Genomic DNA, 17,536 nt, shown 5'->3' on the forward strand with positions numbered 1-17,536 from the left:
ATATATATATATATATATATATACACACACACACAAGCATCGCCAATGTCAACAAACCTCATCTACTTTTAACCTTGTTGCTTGAACAACTGGATATTATAATTTATCTTACTTTAATATATCACTGGGAACTGTCAAAGGATTGTTTAAGGTTGAAAATGAAGTAATCCTCTGCTGTCTTTAAATTTCGCATCTTTAATAGAATTGGAAAACGAGTAACCTGATAATATTGTATTTGAATTTTACGGAACATATGTTTTTACAAATGCCTGCTTTCATACTTACAAACGCCACGAGATATCGACACAAGTTTGTGACGCATGTTCGTACCCTATATAGCGCACACAAGTAACTGAACATAGTTTGTAACTAAAGTAAATGAACCTAACTTTGTATACTGTGCAAAATACTTAGGCAGAGGGCGCTCGAAACGAAGGACTGTCTACCCTAATTGTTCGTTGGGTGTTTTTAGTTTATCTTGTTAGATAAAATGAATACAAAATCTACGATTACCAAGTTCTGCAAGAAATTTCCTATAGTTAATTCCCTACCAGTTGGTCTTGTACAGAGAATATGCCTTTAGTTACACATCAATATTCTTTCCAATCTCTTGCGTCGGGTCACAGCCTCGTAATGAGCACCGATAACGATAGTAAATCAAGATTACTGGCAGGGCAAGTGCTTTGGTATAAACAGAGAATAACTAACTTTTTATCTGTAAGCTATCATTTTAGTTTAAAGAGTAGCCATTGGGCCCTGTGCCACGGACTAGAGAACAATATAAGGTAAACGCTGTTAAATTTATAGTTCTGGTGTAAGTCTCGATATATTATACTGGTAATTAGGTAGCTTAAAGAGAAACTAACTACAGTCCTCTAGTTTCTTTGAAATGGGTATGTTGAATTACCTCCTATGACATTTGATCTCAAACACCCTCACACTCCATATGTGGGAGGAGTGATGTTTCCGCCAGTTTCTAAACCAGCCCTCACTCAGTTTCCATTCCATTGTCTAACAAGTTCGTACAACTCAGTTAAAAACTCAATAGGCGCTTGAAAATGTCTGAAGATGATTTAGGTATCATTAAAAAATATTTTTCATAAAAGTTTTTATACTGCGCTCAGAAACAACTATTGTATTGACAACTAAAATCCTACAGGAAAACGTCTAAATTAATTACACATGATCATGAGTAATTCAAATTTAAAATAATTATTATCACTATTACATTGTCTTAAACAGTATAAAGAAAGACATTAGACACAGGAAAACTTAACACAAGTTAAATATATTTGGGTGCAAATCGAAACCAAATCAATTAAACACGGCATCGCTCTTAATTTAACATACCCTTGTGAAAAATTCAGATTTTTACATCTGATAATTTTTCTTGTACCCATTATGTTAACTAAAACTGTCAGTCAAATGATCTTAGCATAACCATTGATACTATCCTACTTCATCTGCTAATCCTCTTCATTCTCTGTTTCATACTGACAATATTCATAGGTACAATTTGTTGTAGCTATCAAAACTGCTGTAATAGAGCAAAAGATCTCCAGTTAAATTAGCAGATGCAGTAGTCCTCGGGTAACAATAAACGGAGTAGAAAATTGTGGTTCAGAGCGAATTCTACAAGCAAGTGACCAAGAACGAGCATTAATATTAAAAGTTGCTAGCCTATATACACAATGAAACTTAATCACCGAGTGGTTTTGAGACCTGCAACAACGGATAAAAGGACCGGACTTACTATTCCATTCTGTACAAATAGTTATTGGTGATAAAAAATAAATACTTTATTAGTAAATACTAATGGTCAAAAGTAGATGACATAGTCAATGAAATTTAAAATTATTATTTCTGTAATTCAACTAACATTTTATGATCGAAAGGCACACTAGTACAAACAAATCGAGTGTCTACACCTCCAATACACAATACAAGTTTATGCTTATGACATATATCAAAGAATTAGGGTATGTTCAGGAGTAACCCAATAATCCAATATTTGGATTTTATGAAACTTGATATTCTACGTTCATTATAACAAACACCGCGAGATATTAACACAAAGTTTCGTGTGTGTGTGCCTGACGCATGTTGGTACCACCTCCAGTATACAAATACGAGTTATGACACATATCATATATCATAAAGAATTAGGGTGCGTTCATTTATCACAGTAAGTTTTTATGGGGGGGGGGGGCGCTAAAAGAGACTTTAAAAAAATAACGCTCATGTCACTTATTACAAAAGGATTTCCTCTTAGACCATACCAAATCTTCCAGTTAATGTGTTACAGATAATTTATCTTCTCCCCCTCTCATTAAGTCCTGCACGTCTACGTGTACCTAAGCCCGACGTTAAATACCCAGTTATTAATTACAAGCTGGAATCTCCTTAACGAGGTGTTTATGAAACGTGTGAAGCTCCACTCCTAACTGAATGACACATGGTACAAACCAAGCCTGATACTGAAGTCATAGGTCTTACAGATGTCGCTGTCCACTATTTCTGGGTAATTGGCATATTTTCAAGAATATGAACGAGTAATATCATAATTAACGACGTGTTGATTGCGTTAGTCCTAAGAGAAGGTAAATTTGTTTATGGTACGTCTTATTCTGAATGTCAGTGGCTAAGTCTTTAGCTATATATATAGCAAGAAAGGTCATTAGGTCGCTGTTTTCACTCCGAATGCCCTGAAGACACTGAAGTGTTTGTTAAGGTTAGTGTGTGCAAATGAATTAAGACTAAGCCATAGAAAAACCTACAAATCTTTAAAGATCGCCAAAACTAACATCATTCTAATGTGTGAACAATCTGTTCAACAAAACGTATCGCTCTAAAAATTATTAGATACTAAAATAACAAAATTGATTATTGATATTTACTACTTGTCTATCAAAATTAAAAAAATCATACACGAAAACTGTTGGAATGAATGAGATTTTGCGCTCACCAACGATAGCTGTTATTTGGTTACCAGGTGGATTTGTTAAAAACAACAGTGCCCTTAATACTAGCGGTAACTTTGTATGTGAGGGTTCGACCTAAAAATTAACTCCCTAGCCCATTGTTAGTCAGGGACTTTATAACAAAACAACTACCTCCCTTACACAGTTATAAAGAGCCCTTAAAAACCATGTTGCACGTTGATCACGCGTCACTTTGCATAAAGCAACACACCACCCGTGTTCGTTCCGAATTGGGAATTTATTGGATTATCGCATGTGTTTGTGTGAAGTTTGAAACCAAATAAATATACCTATAAGCAAAAGGTATATCAATGGAAAGTCAATTCACTTCCCTGTTTAAACATATCAAATCACATAATTTCGAGTCTGGCTTCATCACACTATTTCAACTTAATTAAAACAATAAATTACTGGATACCCTAACACATCACAATAATAGTACGTAATGTAGTTAAAACATTTAATACGCAAAAAAGATGCTCCAAATGAAACAATTTAAGTACATTAGTGGATATTTTAAAGAAACTGGGTCAATTTTACTATAAATAAATATTTATCCTCAATGATAATTAATACATTAATACGAAACGATCCGCCTTTCAGCAATCAAACTATTATAAAACTTGCCAAATATGAATAACTAGTTTTTTTTTACTTCCCTGCTAATGAAGTAGTTATAACCAGCTATTACTGTAGTAAGATAATAGTTTGTTTGTTTTTTTACTTTTTATGAATTACCCTTTTTCTCAGAATTCATTGCAATAAGGAAAACTCGAACACGAAATAATAGTACAATGCCGGTTTGTTAATGTTTTACATATACCCATGTATAAAATACATATTCGTTGGAATTTTCAACAATTATACATCTTATTTTCGTTTTATTTATTTCCATTTTAACTTTTTTTTTAATTTTGCTATAAACACTTTCCATTACATTAAATTTCAGGATTTTGGCAAGTTCCAAGGCCAGACAATTTGGACTTACAGAAGCAGAATAGGACAAACACACACACAAAACAATTAAGAGAGTGTGTGCATTAAAACAAAGAGTATTTTTTTTTTAATTAATATTTTTTAAATTACCCTGCCATATCGAGTAAGTAGAAAAAAAAAATCAGACCAATTTTTTTACGTGCATTGAGGACGGTATTTTTCGGGCACTGTATTCACGTTAGTCTTGAGGCACAACACTGCCTCTTAGGTCTCCTTTTATTCCAAACTAATTGTTTCTCGAATTTGTTTGAATTAGAACAAACTCACAATATTTGTAATGTTAAGGTTTATTCTTTAACTCTTCTTTTTTTTTTCCAATTTCTGCGTTTAATGTTAGAAATAGTTTAAGTAATATGTGCTTTCATATTGTTAACTTATTAGAAACATTGGTCAGGAAAGTTTAAATTCCATTTTTACAAATTCGTGATACTAAGAGAACGAAATGAATACGCTATGTCAAATCTAAACGAATATAAAACAATCAGAATTAGTAATTAAACAACAGTCATCATTTGTCATGTTAAAGTTCTTTGCATCGCCTCGTTACGTATACGACTGTGACCTTGACTGTGATTGCCTCTGCTCATAACTAACAAGTTAAGTTGCGAACGTTTGACATCAATAATTTCAACCCAGTTTCTACTCTGAATGAGCAACAATGAAAATTATACACTGATAAATAAAAAAATGCATACTACTGTAAAATGAATGTGGTTAAAATTATTTTATATTACTTTCCCAAACTAAGGAATACAAATAACACATTTTACAGGACTTATAGGCTTAGATTTATAATTATGCATTTTCCATGACTTTCCAAATTTTTAAGAGCCCATGCGAACCCTCTAGGTACCTATCTTCACCAATTTCATATTATCAATGAATTAGAGAAGTATTCTGTTACTTCTTTAACTTTAATACAGTTCTTAACCATGAAACTTTAAAACATTAATGAAGCTATCTAACTAATCTGATCTTGTACCTCCACTTTCAAGTTATCAAGGTCATGCCTAATTCTATATTTATTGAAAACAAAAGAAAATATACATAAAGGTTATAACATTATCTTAAGCGGAGAAATGAAAATATTTTGCTGTAATATTTTACAGGTTTAAGCAACCTATGAACAAATCGACTTTTGATACCATGTTTAATGAAAATGTTCTTCGAACAACGGAAATATATTTTGTCCAAGCATAGTATGAAATTTTAAATTACTTTATTTTAAAGCCATAATTTTTGCTTATTAGTGAAATCACTAATAACATTAATTCTAAGTACTGTATTTGCGTAAAATAATTATAAAAGAAATGAACCAAGGACAAACCAACAACAAAATATCGTGCACTAAAAGCCCCAACCCTAACCAAATGATTTGTTGCGTCTTCAATGCTTACAGCTCGATATTACGAAAATTGAACGTAAAAGCAATTGCACATGCAAGTCTAATGTTCATTCAGGTTATATTACATAAACAGAAATACTTGTTATAATGTCATATTAGGGACATAAGCCGATAACTTTTGAATTATATTTGTAATCAATCCAGAGGCCTATATTATTGTTAGCTGCAATTCAAGCTTTCGAATCTTATGAAATATTATGTACTTATGTCAAAATTTGCATAGTACTAATATCATTATTATTATAGAAACAGGATGAAAAAGTTGAATAACAATAAGAAGAAAAAAGCAAACTCAAGCGGCGGAAAATTTTCGGAATATCAGTCTGTCCCCGTCCTCAATAAATATATTTCCCACTTAACGCTCGATTGTAATATTATTAGTGTTTTAATTCCATCTATTTATTTGAAAAACAATATACACGTGTAATTTTTACTGCAAACAATTCGCGAAAGCACAGCTACACTAATCTTTAAAACTAAACCAACCATCTAACCAGCCAACTAGCCCCTCTCCACACAAACAGCGTATTGTAAGTATACATGTAATTCAATAGTATGCTTGTAATGTAGAATTAAAAAAAAAGTAATTTGGATTTAGAACATGATAAGCCACCTATAAAGCTTCTATCTAATTTATTCGAGGCTACTGTGATATTAATTTTTGTATGAAAAAATCAACTTTTAGCTTAATGTAGCATCTGAACTATTCCAGTTCTGGTTAATATATATTTATTGAATTATACAGGACGGACTTAAATGTATTTTAGTTATCAAATATAAGAGTGTATCCAAGCTAATTAAGCTTTCTTTCCCATAATTTCATCCAAATCTGTACTCTGACAAACGAGAGCTGATAAATAGCACATTGCGGAAATACCACACTTTCTGTGTCTCAGAAAATATGTGTAGGCCGAGTTAATGTTTATTATTAAGCACAAAGCTACACGAAGGGCTATCTGTGCTGTGCCCACCACAGGTATCGAAACCCGATTTCTAGTAGTACAAGTCCGCAGACATACAGCTGTGCCACTGGGTTAAATGTTGTTTTTGTTTTTATATTCCCAATCATTAATTAAGCACATTCCTATTCCTAGTCAGCCTAATTTTATAAACTTTTTACTAAGCTAATCAAACACCCCTCTAAAACGCTATTTTTGGCAATCTTGCAAAATCTAATTTAAAATGTCTAATTAAAAAAATCAAGAAGTATCTTTCTTTAAAAAAGTAGTCTTATATTCAAATGGAGTTCCTGAAGAACAAAAAATCCAAAATTTCTTAACGAAATTCTAATAAAATTTAAATATCTTAGGCATTAAACTATTAAATAAGATCTCCAAAACAAATTAATATGGAAACTATTATAGTCTAATTATAAATCTTAGAAATGAGTCTTTTTAATATTCTGTTGTGTATGTAAACTGATGATATATCGTATTTTAACTCATTAATCGTCTTTATTTTCAGATGTACGTCAATTTGACAGCAATATCATTTTAGTACAAATATTCAAGAAAAAAATGAATATTAGCTAAATTTCCTATGTTTCTATGAAATAAAACTTTGTTTCTCCAAGTCTTTACGCCTAATAAAAAAACATATTACCCAACAAACAAAAAGTTTTTGAACAATTTATATCTTCGCTAGGCTTTAAAACGACGTCTCGTTTGATTCGTCCAAACAACTTGTTGTATCGTCTGGACGCTTATTTTCAGGATTTGATAAGTTAACCCTACAATTACAGATGAGATCCATACCTATCAACTTTAAGTTTTCCTTCACTATTTATGCACCAAATTGCTTGAGAATCTGTGCCTATAATGGCCTGTTAAGCCCCTAATAACGTACAAGTTATATGAAAACACATAAACAACAATAGCCACAACACTGTAATTAATCCCACTAATTACTAGTAGGGTCCACTATGTATCTTACACAGAAAATAAGTGATGGCCAGTTCTTTATTGTTATGTTGAAACAGGACTCCAACCAGTAGTAAAAGGTATAAGAACGTGTCAGGAATTTGAAGTTTAAGAAATTTGGGATTAACTGCTTTCTTTATATAACTTGGGATTACTGAAGGGGGTAGTAATAATGTTTGTTTACAGGTATGAGAATTTGAAAGCAGTGATATAGCCTCTGCAAAGTCAAAATTAACACATCCGCCACTGTAGATCTGTTGATAAAAATAAAGATTTCTTAAATGCAGTTTTTAGAAAAAGATTACCCAATAAAATTATTGGTTGTGAAGCCATCGAACAAAACTTTAAAGAGATGCTTATGAAATGTAAACATTGAAAATATATATCATTTTAAATGAATTTATGGTATATGCGAAAGTACTTTTAGGACCTAAAATGGAAAAAAAAAGATTTGAATTGTTTAGAATTTCAAACGAAGCTTTAAGTTTGCTCGAAAATATCGAAGGGAATAAACTTTTTTCCCCCATAAGCCTTTTAATACACAACGTCAAACGTAAATAATACTCAGAAAAACAATGAAACCATCAAATCAATCTCTTTTCTAACATTTTTTTTTTTTTGTGTATAACAGAAGGGATATTTCTGAGAAGAAAGTTACATTTGTTTTGACCTTATAACTGAGTTACAAATAATATTCGTGCTAATGAAATGAAAATTATGTGACATTTCTTACTGACAAAGTTTTTGTATAATCAACTTTTGTTTGCTGCTGAATTTCATCACTGAATGACCAAAGCAGTGTTCACCCAAATTATTTATTATAAGAATGCTTCAAATATGCAAAATTTGGTTTTAAACAATAAAGCATTAAAAGCATTTATTTTATTGCAAAACACAGTACTAAATAAAATTATGTAAAATCATCAAGTATGAGACTTATTTTCTATGAAACTTGGCAATAATAAAATTATTAGTGACGCTCAACAAAACACGCACTTTAAAGTTTATAAAATTAAAACGTCATAATTATATACAATTACAGAAAGCTTTAAATTGATCTAAGTTGATCACAGAAACTGAACGTAATAACGGTAACTTTTTCCACGTTAATCCGAAGTGGTACTAGTACCACTGCTACCAGTAATACTGAACTTCAGGTCTTTATGTTCTGGGTCAATTTTGACAATACATAATGTACAAATAAAAGACAATTTGTACCAAACGTTTTACTTTTTTTCTACTTCAAAAGCTTTACGTGGAAATATATATTACATATTATAAATAAAACAACCGTCCATATGGCGTTACTGTTGGTTTTCAAAACAGTTACTAGGCACACTCTCGTTACGAGTACAACTAGTCCCACTTGACAGACTTTCCGACATTTCTACGCTATAGCCTACAGTACAGTACAGGTACATGACTCAAAGAATAATTGTGTAAACGGAATAAAGATTCGTGATGAAACCACGCCATGCTCATTTTCCTATCTTATGTTTGTCTGTAATGGCATTAAAAACATTAGACTTGGGTATCACCTGTTGAGGAATTATGTCGCACTCGGCTTATTACATCAAAGTACTATTACACAACTCTATGAGGGAAATAGCACATTTCGAAACGTGCGTCAAAAAGTGTTTATGATGTGTCAAATATTAGAATCGCCTTTTTAATATTTGTATTAAAACAAAGAAAAGGTTAGGACATCAGTAACTTTAAAGGATACCGACAATATAATTTCAGTTCTGTAGTATCAGCAGTTACACAGCTTAATCTACAATGACACATTAATAAATCATCCAAGTTCCTTTAGTACAAGTTGTACAATAAATTATCTAACATTAACAACAGCCATTAAAAACTTTCCACTTTGTAAATGTTCTGGTTAATTATTTCCACACTATAAATGTTATATAAATGCATCAGTAGACATTGTGCATATCAACAATTACGTTACGTGTACATTCAGTTAATACAAGTGTGTGTGTGTGTGATTTCTTTTAGCTCAAAACCACACAATGGTCTATTTGAGTTTTGTCCACCGCGTGGAATCAAAACCGGATTTTAGCGTTGGAAGTCCTAACTTACCGCTGACCCACCGGCGACCAGAAGAAGGGGCTGATTGGATCGGTAGTACATATATTAATGTACACAATACAAAGCAATATAGAAATCCTTGTAACACCACATCAAATGAACAATTACACAAATATAACTTACCTATTCAGATATCTGAAGGAAAAAAAAATACCGATTCTGCATATTTTGCTGGCAACTTAAAATATTTCTTTAGACTAAGTCCAAGTTATTAAATGAGCACATATAACTGATCATCAGAATGGTTTAACCACTTAATCAAGAAAGCAACATTGGTCACTAAGTAATCTCGTTAGGATATGACATTAACAGAAAACCTGTTGTTCGAGCAATAGTGCAACTACTCTCCTACTCCAAGTACCCTCCTCATTTCTACAAATTCTGATTACATCACTGGATTGAAATGAGCTTTAAGCCATCAATTATTTTCTTTAATCATCTTGTTAACCTTATTTGAATTTTAAGTGCAATAAATTTTATTAGTGATAATCATAAAGAATTTGTGTGTTCTGAATACGATTTTAAATACTTCATATTTTATTACACTATTTTGAACATGATTAAGCTGGATTTTCTACAAATACTAAAATAACTTAATTTATTTTAGGAATACGATTGAAAATTAATTTATAAACTTCTGCCTTCTCTTGCAGTAGTACAAATCATACTGCAGAAGTGCAAGAGCGAGGTTAATCGTAAAACTAAAAGAACACCTGGCTTCACCTAACCGTATTAGCTTACGCCTTTCACAAACGTTTACTTGTTATTACCAGTAACACACACCCAAATGCAGCTTAAACTTATAAATCTGACATTTCTTCTTGTATTTCCATTCTATTGCTTGTAACAACTGACATAATTAAGTTCTCCTTACCTGAACCTGACGCTGAATTTCACTGTTGATTGTGTTGCTTTTTCATTGATTTCAATTGTTCGTTTACTTATTTAGAACCGTTGCCGTGACGTGTTACTAAGGTTTATGGATAATTACCAGTGATTAACATATATGTATATATAACTTTTTACAGATATATTATCTTATTTCAAATGAACTTTTAAACATCGACTCTTAACCTGTTGCTGCTAGTAGCCTAAAAACACCCTAAACTGAACCTTCCTCTTTTCACCGTACAATAACACAACACCGTAGTCCCGCCAATTCCGTTACCAACACAGGGCCTCCTGCTCTAGCTCTAAATCGGCCACGTTCATAGAGAAAACACGCCACTTGTAAGACTAGTCTACTTTTTACATGGGGAAGCTTGATCTTGGAGGGGATTTCACATGCTTCGAAGTCGTATCAAGTAATCTTTCAGTTGTGAATGGGACATCGATAACTAGTATATTAACTTAATGTGCTACACAGATCATTGTTACTTTCAATGAGAGCAAAACAAACCTTTTTTTTTATTAAGAAAAGTGATAACAAAGTACATAAGTGAGTGTTTCGCTTGTTTAGTAAAGAAGCAAATACCACCACTTTTATCAAGAAAGCAGAAAAACTACGTCTCTATTACTTGGTGGCTTTCACTGAACATTATTGTACTGTGTTAAAGGGAAACACTATTATTATATAGATAATAACAGGTAGGTTTTTGGTATAAAGTTGGCTACATTGTCTTTATTATTTTTTGGCTAAGCCCACTTCTTCAATTCAATTGTTCAAATTACGAAAACCGTTTCGTGTTGTGAGTTTTCTGTTACGTATCGGCTTCAAGATTCGCACATATGTTGTCAATTTTTTTCTGTATGTAAACTTTTGACAACTTTCGTCTTTCTTTTTAACTCCCAGACACCTACTTGTAACACACGTTAACAAAGTATGCTTTCAATTGTCCAGTTTGCATAAATATGTTATATTTACACTCTAATAGTTGAAATGTTTATGTCGTGAACAAGTTCGGGAGGCTGTTGTCAGTGTGGTCACAAACTCATTTCTGTATATCATCTAATTTTAAGGACAACAATTAGTATTCTAAATCTCCCAATGGTTCCCTAAATCATACTGGTATATATATCTACATTACGGGTAGAATCTTCGTTAATGTTTATAAGTGCCATACTCTATCTAGAGTGATATGCCAGTGTTCTAGTTATAATATTCCTGAAATGCTCCAGTATTTGATTCACCAAATTCCTAAGAATGGCTATGGAAGTTCAGGACAAAAGAAAGCAATGCATTGTTGGAAATAGCAACAAGGTACATACGTGTATATGTCAAACTAAGCCTGCATACTTATCCTAATTGGTTTCGACAATCGCCACTAAGTTATGTGTAACTTCTGATGTGCCTTATTATATTAAAACACGCTGTTTGACCCTAATTACAGATATTATATTTTCGTGTAACTTCGCTCTGTGTTAGAATGTGTGTGCTACGCGTTCCGTAGTTAAAGATGGATTTCAACAAAACTTGGCAAACTTTTAGAGATCAGAAGCGCTACACACACACACACACGCACACACACACACACACACACACATATATATATATATATATATACTAGCTTGTCTATCTCATGACTGTTAACTCATGACTTTATCACAGTACATTATGAATAATTAAAAGTTTAAACTTTTATGCTGTTAGTCTTGCATACCGAGCAAAAAACAAATTCAAGTTTCCGTGTTCGGTAAATATGTGATCTAAATTTACGGCAGTAACATCAAGGGTGTATATCATATAAAAATTGAATACATATTCACATCATGTAGTATAAGAGAGTCATAAACAAATATTTAAAGTCAGATAGGATGGTTGTCATAGCAAAAAGATATATACTCATATAGTGTGCAACAGTTGCAGAATCCCTCCACTGAAATGTGAGATTTTTTTTAAACGTCGGCGGCAAACCGACTGAGCGATATAATTACACCATCTAGCGAAACATCTCACAAACTGAGGTTTCATAAAAAATATATATCTAACGTATTTTATTTAATTAACACAGTGTTTCTTATAAGAGGTTTATATTATTAGTTCTATTATTATAAAACGTTTTAGTAATATGTACATGGTCAATATTTCAGTTAAACGAGTAACTTTAAAAGGTTGTGATATGTTTTAACTATCAGATTAAGCCTAGTAAAGTCAAACACGTTTAAAAGCACGTCTTTGTATGTAGAAATGTAAAAGTATCTTCAACACATATTGTTCGTTTTAGAAAACTGAAAAATAGCAGGGTACTTATTGTCTAATATGTTCAAATAACAACTGTACATCGTAGTAAACCTTGGGCTTAAAACTGAATTTGCAGTAGTCGATTTTACACCGTTTCGATTATTGAAAAGACTTAATCAGCAGGGGAATGGGAGATGTTATATGGTAAGAGTAGAAAAAAAAATCCTGTGGATAAAATTCGTTATAATTGTACAATACTTAGTGTTCAAATGTTCACTTCGTTAACCCAGATGATTTTTAGAAATGTCAGAGACCACTAAATGTTTTTCATGTAAATCCTATTCTCTGGATATTTGTGTTGCTAAACAATTTTGCCCATGTAATATCTTTAAGCAATATTTTTTAATGTAGTTTATTTTAACCGTTGACATAACATATTTTTATCAAAAGATGTGGCAAAATTAATCTATGAAGATCTAACCAATCTCCGGTATACAGTACAATTTTTTAAGGGTTTATTGACCTGCTGTACTTTCTGAAGTTTGCAACTAATCGTTTATAATCAGTTTTATCAACTCTTGAATATCTACGTCAATTTAATTCCCGATTATTAAACGCGTGTCTTCTATTTGTCTTCATCTTCTCGCACACCTTATTGCCGAAGCCTAACACTTCCACAATCTTCTTATTTGGCTGTCACAGGCACACAGGTTTAACATACTCTCAGCAATCTTCTTTTATACACATAACGACTGGAGAAAGTTCCCAATTGGTTGGCAGACCAATGTCAGTTTGAAGACTAACTGGCTTTTGAGGTAGAAAGGAAATATCCACAAGAGATCCAAAATCGTTGAGGTACCCCACTGTTACGTCTCCGTTTGTTAACTGATTTTCCGTAACTTCGTTCCGACGAAACTTAAGCGACACAAGTCCTTTCTTAATAAAACTGGTTTATTCTTTCCGAATATAACTTTACCGATACACTAAACTTCAACAATCGCGTTAAACAAACGCTGTAACGTCTCTCGTGCTCTCTGACTGCAGTTCAATTACTCACTGTCTATACACACATTATTGTCCCGTCACGCCGTCACCCTATTATATATACCTGACTACCCTATATCTAGTAAATACTAGAGCATTCGCCAAAGTACAGGATAGTTCTAGAAACGTGGCGTCACAGTAGTCATGTGACTCGCTGACGCAACACCACCTTTATGTCAGAAGCAAGTCTTAGTGCAGTATTCCATAATCCTTAGAATACCTACACTACATCAATTATCTTTCCAAACAAACGTATACGAGGGAGGGAGCCCAAATTCATACTAACCTGAACAAGTCCCTTCAAATAAGTATAAACTCGCTCCACAGGGCCGATCCAAAAATAGGGCCAAGCAGATATGAGTTCTATGGAGTAATCACTGTGCCATGTAACCTTTTGCCTACCGAAAAGGATCAGTGCACATTTACTACCTTTACACATCTGTTTAACAAAAATGGCATTAACTATATGAATTACATATGCACAACAGTTTAGAAAAAAATCATGAATACGTGTTCTACACTAGTTATTGAAGGACAGAAGTAGCAGTTATTTTGTCTGTCACAGTCACAGTTAATACGCTCTTCCTTTCTTTCATTTTAGTTCATTCCAAGAGACCATAGAGTTAAAACTTATGATCTAATTAACAGGTACGCATCGTAATAAAGTGAACGAAGACTCTAACATACGGCAAACAGAGAAACAGCAAAAATGCAACAAAAACCTTCAAAATACTTATACCAGGAAAACCCTCACGAAACGTTTATGGAAATTATAATAAACCAGCCTCGCATGGTAAATATTTCATTGGCTTCATAATGTGTACATGCGTCATTTGCCACGTAGGTCTACAGAATATAGACGATCAGCAAAGGTACCCGTTCTACGTACGGCATTAAACATCCATTTCATCTGGTATTGGTTTCACGTAATTAAAATCAAAATGGTTGCCAGACTTGAATCTTTTGTCTCTTATCTTATTGAGAACAGACTGTAGCGGAGGCATGGAATGACCTGGTGGTGAGGGCACTCGACTCATAATCTGCGGGTCGCGGGCTCGAATCCCGTAACCGAACATGTTCGCTTTTTCAGCCGTAGGAGCGTTATAATGTAACGATGGGTGATGTTGACAAGCAGCTGCCTTCCTTCTTGTCTATCACTTCAAAATTAGGGACGGCTGGCGTAGATAGTCCTCGAGTAGCTTTGCGAGAAATTCAATAAACAAACACTTGATAGCGTGTCTTCGTCTTAACTGAAAGTGTTTTATCATATAATATCAATGATTAAAATCAAATCTTCAAAAGTGATATTTTCAAAATTTTCTGTGGTGCCATGTCTGTCCTGATGTCACTAGAAGAAAATTTAGCGATTTTACTGGCTGAGATTTTGTTGTTGTCATTACCTATGACTGTGGCTGAAACATAGAGTAGGCTGAAAGGGTATTATTTCACATGTTTAAAGAAGTAGCATTTGATAATCTTAAATGTATTACTAACTATGAACTTTAAACTGGAAATGCATCATGCTTGGATAATTGATAAATTTGTTCAACTGCTTAATACTACATGAGTGAAGACGATTGTTGTTGTTTGTTATTAAGCACAAAGTTACACAAAGGGCTATCTGTGCGCTGCCCACCACGGGTATCGAAACCCGGTTTCTAGCGGTATAAGTCCGGAGTGAAGACGGTCATTTTTAGGTTTGTAGTCCTAAGTGACACTAATGAGTTATAATCGTTAATGGCTAGATCGTGTGAAAAATACAAACATAAATCAATACAAAAACTTTAACGAACGAACTGCACATTAAGGCTGTGAATAAAAATAAAAGAGACAACTGAAGTATAAGGCACTACACGAACGCAAGTATAAATCTTGATACATAATTGAAATCCTAACATGACCCACACAATAATCAATTTGTTCAATTATATGGAGCTCTACTCCGACAATTTTTGCGACCAATGAATAAATAAGTTATTTTACTCACTAGTCGTAATCAAAACAGATTAATAAAGAAAAAACGAGATCATTCATTACAATACACAAATAGACATCAATGACCAACAACAACAACAAAAAAAAGAGTAGCCAGATTCTCGGGCTAATGGTCACAAACCAGCTTTGCATGATGCATCCAGTGTTGTTGAATGCCAGGACCATAGAGCACCTAAGGTGTCTTCCATCGATACCAGAGAAGCAACATGTTTCATGCTCACACATACCATTTTCTGAAGCTAAGAGATGAGGAAGGCATTTATTGAGAACTGCCAACATCATGTAACTGAGAATATGAGGCACGTAGCCTCGTTGTAATTTTATGGCAGTGAGATGAAACAGATAGGCTGTCCCAGGTTTGGAGAAATATTCAATAAAACTCGTGCCCATTTATAGAGGCATTTCAAATAGATGACACTTAAGTCATATGGACACAGAACCGAGCCATATATTATCAAGTCTGCAGCCTCACATGGGTATTAGAGATCTAACCTTTCTAACATATATTGTTACCCAAGAAATGTGCATGACTTTTGGGCAATATCTAATAGAGTAATGCTTGTGAAAATAAAGGCTAAACTTTTCAACGTTGTAATAATACAAGTCTATGCACCGACAGTTGAAAATTAGGAAGAAGACATTGATTGTTTCTATGAAGACCATGATAAAACGAAAAATCAACGCAAAAAGGTGATCCTAGTGATGCGAGATATAAATGCGAAAGTTTGTTCTGAGCGAGTGGATAATGTTGTTGGACCGCACGCACTTGGAGAGAAAAAATAAAGAGGACAGAAATAAATTTATTGGCGTGTTGCAAATGATTAAATCATTATGAACACCTGGTTTGAACACCACCCAAGAAGAAGATATAAATGGAAAAGTCCCGGAGATAATGTTAGAACCAAATTCATTATATCACCATCAAGAATGCAGTATAACAATTGAAAACTTACCCAGGGACTGACTGTGGAAGGAACCATATGGTATGCGCCATCAAAATATGGTTGAGGAAACTTAAGAAGTCACAAGCGACAAAAAAAACTCGATTATACAATTTTAAATGTAAAGATCGGATTAAAAAATGGTATATAGTTGCAGTTAAAACCGTGTTCAAGAACTTCAAGATGAAGGAAATATGTTAAAATGGGAAATTTTTAAAGAACCACCAGATGAAACAGCCAAGGAGGTTGTTCCTTTAAAATTAAGGCAAAAGAAACAAAAATGAATAACGGAGGTAATCTTTGAACTTTTGGAAGAAAAGAAGGAAGATGAAAACTCGTAGTATTGAAAAGTATAAGAAACTGAATAAAAGAATTCGATTAATGTGTAATGAAGAAAAGGGAAAATGAAAAATGTACAGAGATAGAAAAACAAAATGAAAAGATGTTACATCAGTGTATAGGAATATCAAAGACATCACAGGTAAAGGAGAATGCGCTGCTAGTGGATGTATAAAAGCTAAGAATAGTGATGTAAGTATGGAACAAGAAGAAGTATTGAAAAGGTAGACAGAGTATATTGAAGATTTATTCAACGAATTTTTTAAGAAGAACATGGACGGATTAAAAATTCTTTAGTTAGAAGTACGAATGTTTATCAACAGAACGAAAACCAATAAAGCTACAGGACCAGATGAACTTGCACTAGAGCAAACAAAATATTTGGAAAAATTTGGTATAGAAAAGTTAACAGCTATTATCAGTGAGATTTGTGAAGGTAGCGAAATACCTGAGGATCTCAGTAAATCGATCTTTATTGCACTCCCCAAAAGACCTGGGGCCATTGAATATGAACACCAACGAACGATTAGTTGAATGAGGCATGTGACAAAAATCCTATTAAATGTATTGGTTATGAAAGCTAGAAGTAGAAAAAGACTAGAGACTACAAAAGTTCAATGTGGTTTTATTGATGATCATGGTACAAGAAATGCAATTTTCATGGTATTTTATTGAATATACTAAAGCTTTTGATAGAA

General features: G+C 33.1%; 1 protein-coding gene across 2 annotated transcripts in view; it reads right to left on the reverse strand.

The window, feature by feature from the left end:
• LOC106460006 (solute carrier organic anion transporter family member 4A1-like) overlaps nucleotides 1-10,596 on the reverse strand; it is a 119,963-nt gene extending 109,367 nt beyond the window's left edge. Inside the window, exon 1 of one of the 2 annotated variants that reach the window (XM_013919690.2) lies at nucleotides 10,273-10,596. The gene's annotated coding sequence lies outside the window, so the exon portion shown is untranslated. The remainder of the gene's footprint in view (nucleotides 1-10,272) is intronic. The other variant, XM_022386893.1, reaches the window with a different exon arrangement.
• Nucleotides 10,597-17,536: the final 6,940 nt, after the last annotated feature.

Source organism: Limulus polyphemus, unplaced genomic scaffold, assembly GCF_000517525.1.
Source record: "Limulus polyphemus unplaced genomic scaffold, Limulus_polyphemus-2.1.2 Scaffold31, whole genome shotgun sequence".
NCBI lineage: Eukaryota > Metazoa > Arthropoda > Merostomata > Xiphosura > Limulidae > Limulus > Limulus polyphemus.